The sequence below is a fragment of the Gavialis gangeticus genome, unplaced genomic scaffold (genome assembly GCF_001723915.1).
Source record: "Gavialis gangeticus isolate Ggan-Ray unplaced genomic scaffold, GavGan_comp1, whole genome shotgun sequence".
Lineage (NCBI taxonomy): Eukaryota > Metazoa > Chordata > Crocodylia > Gavialidae > Gavialis > Gavialis gangeticus.
In genome coordinates, this window is record NW_017728992.1 from 31,244,068 (window position 1) to 31,248,528 (window position 4,461).

Here is a 4,461-nt window from a genome sequence, read left to right on the forward strand (position 1 = left end):
TAGCCACACTCAGCTGAAACTGCTCAATTCATCAGGTTTTTCCTGCTGGTAGCTATATGAGCCCAGATAGTCCCAGACCAGACATGTCCTTATCTGCCTAATGCTCTTGCAGTCTAGGAATAATCCTCACTACTGTCCTTTTCACTTGTACTCAGCTTCCAGAAAACAGCATAAAATTTCCTTCAAGGCATCTCAAATGGTTTTATTTTATGCAAAACTTGGATTGAACTAGTATACATTTATGAAGCCATGGCACTATACTAAAACATTCTAATACTGTTATTCTTTCTGTTAAAAACCCAGAACATTACATGTTCTGCAACCCCACTATTCCACTGTCCAAATTCAGTTTACCTTGGAATCACCCTCAGTCAAACCCTGTCACACAAAGAACATATCATAAAAACAGAAGCAAAGGTGAGCACTTGTAACAACATTTTATATAAGCTCACCCACTTGAAATGGGGAGCTAGCCCCTCAACCATCCAAACTATTGCTCTGGCTCTCAGCTTCTCCTCTGCTGAGTATGTATGCCCTGTGTGGGAGACATCTGAACAAGCTAAGCACCTTGATCCCATTCTGAACGATAGCTGCCAATGTCTGAATTATGTCTGAAGCCTACCAGCTTAATTAGTGTGTACCTGCTGGTTGGCATCACTCCACCTGGCATTAGAAGAGCAACTGAAGATGTGAGAAACCTGCTGTATGACCATCCTGCAGCACATGAATGTCTGAAGCCATGCAGGAGCTTCCTTAGCAGCATCCAATCTCTTACTGCCCCACCCAAAGAGACACAATGACAGATGTTAACTGAAAAGCTGAAGAAAACACCTGACAGCAAAAAAATGGACATTCAGTGGTCAAGTCCTTGCCACCAGGGGTTGATGAACAATGGCAAAGGTAGCAATGTCTCAACCACCTATATACTAGAGTTGGATGCTCCAAGGAACTAATGAAGAAGTGGGGCTATATCACTGGTACAAACACCTGACTGCAGCACAGAGCCTCAGACTATGCAACCCCTACTGCAGTGCCCGCTGCTTGAAGGCACATGTGCAATGAAAAATCTTGCAAAGTTTAATAAACAAACCAAGCATGTGTAACACAAAGGTCAAATGTGGTGTACAGACACAAGTAAAAGATCTTTTCTTTATTCCTCTTACAGCTCCTCACATTGTTGGAAAAATCTAGGGACAGTGATTACCAGTTATTTGTGGCAAAATCCACAAGTTGAGTAGACAGAGGACTTCGCAGATTCTGACACCCCCAAAGCCTGGGTGGAATGAGTTCTGAAGTCTGAATGCTTTGGGCCTAGTGACCAAACACTAAGATTCAGATTTCAGAGCAGAGTCAATAAGAGAAGACTACAGGGGTTACAGGAAATGACTCAGTGGTTGCAGTCCTATGTCTAGGGACTCAGAGAAAACAAGAAATGGAAACAGAATGAGGGGAAAACATGAAAGGAAAAAGGAAAAGATTGGATGACCTACAAAACTGGGAAGGAACAAACATACAAAGACATAAATATGGGGAGGATAAGATGTAAGAACAGATGGGGGAAACTGAGAGAGGAATAGGCAAACATAAAGAAGGAGCAAAAGAAGAAGGTGAAAATAGGAAATCCATGTGGGGAAAGGAAAAGCAAGTAACCAGCCAAATACATTGTTAATAGAAAATTAAGTGTAATAGAAAATATTGTGTGTTGGAGGGGAAGTGTTATTTGTTAATGTATTTACCTTGTCTTTATTAAATTTTCTTAAGAGAAAACCATGAACAGAAAGAAAGCAAAATATACAGGGTTGGTAGATGCTGGAAATCTTTCAGCCAACTGAAGCTAAGCACCAGTGCTGAGAACCTCTAGGCAATGTACAGCGTAGGTGTGAGGTATATTTCAAACACTCTTATTTTTCCAGGTCAGATACAGTGGGATATGATAGTGGATGATAGATCCAAAAGTGAACAAAAATAAAAATAAGAGCTCCCTACTGGGCTAGGGAGGGATCAGCCCATTCTTCCTTGAAAAGATAAGTGGATAGTTCTAGTTATGTCTTACATTCAGTTTTGTTACCTTTATGGGAAAAATCCACTGTGTATTACTTAAAAAAAAAAAAAAGTTAAGTTTTTATTCAACCTCAGATCCTCTAGGAAGAGAAGCCAGCACCATGCAGGATAGGTAGAATTTTAAGTCTCAACAGATTTTTTGTTGGGGGAAACTTCTGCCTTCATTTACACCAATGTAATTCAGTTGAAACCAGTGAATAGCAGAGCTGGAACTGAGGGAATGGTTTGACACAAATCTGTACACAAGAATTATTGCCCTGTGTTTATGATTTTTAGTGGCCAGATGCTACCTTTAGGCACACTGCTGAGGGAGGTATGGTATATAAGCTGCACTACCACAGGAGTACTCCTAAGAGGCATATTGGCTCAGAGATTCACCCCTTATAGCCTCCTGATTTTGTGCGGAGAGCAGTAATTTGTTGCTATCTCAGCAGCAATTTATGCCAACTTCCCATTTAAAGTTCTGCGTATTCCCTGATCTTGCCCATTCACTTGCTTTAGTATCAGGAGAAGGAAATGAAAGCAGGCACAGAGCAGTTGCTTATCCTGACATACCAGCCCCACATCCCAAGTAACTTGTGTAAAAGGGATATCTTTTTTCTCTTATATGAGCATGAAGACCATGTTACAATTTAGTCCTAGGATTTTTTTTTGGCATTTTTTTATAGCTAGAGATGGCTCTGCTACTTATTGAGACTAAGACTATAAATCAAAGATACTTTAAGGGCCACATTTCCAATTTCCAGAGTCATAAACCATCATACCAGACCATTTTTCAGAGGGAAGCCTAGAGAGTTCTGTAGCCCCCGAAGAAGATCAAACCATGGGAGGAGAGAGCACATCTCCCTGGATGAAGGCCAAGAGTATATCATCTTCTCTCTGTTTTTAGTAAGAATTCAAGCCACTAGTTCATAACAGATTCAAAACACCAAGTAAAACAAACTTCTGAACAAATACATTTCTTACTGTGGTGCTCTGCATCGCTCAGTGTTTATCATCCTGCTAACCCATTTTTTTTACTTCCTACCCTCCACAATTTTCTTCTGTATCAGAAGCATCTCTTCTTATTTTCAGGCTCTGCTTTCTCAGACTTCTTTTATATAATCTTTATCCTTTATTTACTTTTTCCTCCTAAACTGTCTGCCATCTCTCTTTCTTTGAGGCACTTTTTTTTATTCTCTTGGTATTTTTATCCATCATGCTTACCTCTAATCTGCTTTCTATTTCACCCTCTTATTTCCTACTGCCATCTTTTCCTGCTTTTTATTCTACTCTCTTTTTAAATTTCTCCAAAAATTTGTTTTCCCCTTCTTTCTCTCTTATGTACCAAATCTTCTTTTTCTTTTAGTGTTTCTCTCTCCATTTAGGGAGGATTCTGTGAGGCAAAGAGACTGCAATGCATTATTTCCCTGTATGTATAGAAAAGGAGTAAGTGCTGCCACAAGCATTCTCAGTGCAGCACTTGCTCAGTCACTATTCAGCAGGACCAAAGCAGTGGGAGCTAGGGCACTTCTGGATATTTTTTTTTCTGGGACAGAAATGCCTGACTAGGAAGCTGCTTCGTTCCATATCTCCCCCTCTCCACTCACTCTCTGAAATACTGTATGTTGTCAGAAAGTAGAAAATAGCATTTGGGTTAGAAAGAAAATCTTACTTATATATAGAAGGTACAGAAAGGCTCATCTAAGAGAGCTGTTTTTTGCTATTGTTTTGAACAACAGGAGTCAGGACTGCTGAATGCTAAGGACTAAGGGGGTCATTGGCCATAGAGTGAGTTGTTCAGTGGCTTCTCCTCACACAATCCTTGAAAACCTTTCAGTGATGGTCAGCATTGAACTCTCTTCCTATGCTATGAGAATACTTAGGCTGAATCATACCAAGGTGATGATGGACAAGAAAATAAGGTAAAGATTTCCTTCCAGCATTTCTGAACAATGCAGCATTCTCTGCATCTTTCAGAAAATACAGTCCTGGGGTTTATGATGTGGTAGCTTCTGTAAGCCCTCATGCAAGACCATTACCTTTGCAGTAGCTACACAGCCTCCAAGTATTTATAACATATGGGACACTTACTTTGGATTGTGCTATGCTTGTGAACTTTCATAGTATCCTTTGATGCCAAGGAATCATAAAAGTACCAACCTAGCACCTAGGTCTTTTTTTTTTCCATATTACTCACTAGCCAATTGCCCATCATGAATGATGGATTTAAAATAATGAAGGAGTGTTAGCATGGCCACTGTCCCCTGCCCGCTGCTCACCCTTTGGCCATGTAAACACTCCCTACACCACTGCCACCTCCTTCTCCAGCCACCAGCATGGGGTCTCCCTCCCCCCGCCCTCCTCTGCCTCCTCCTCTGAGCAGCATGGCTTCCTCCCACCTCCTTGCCTCCCCTCCCG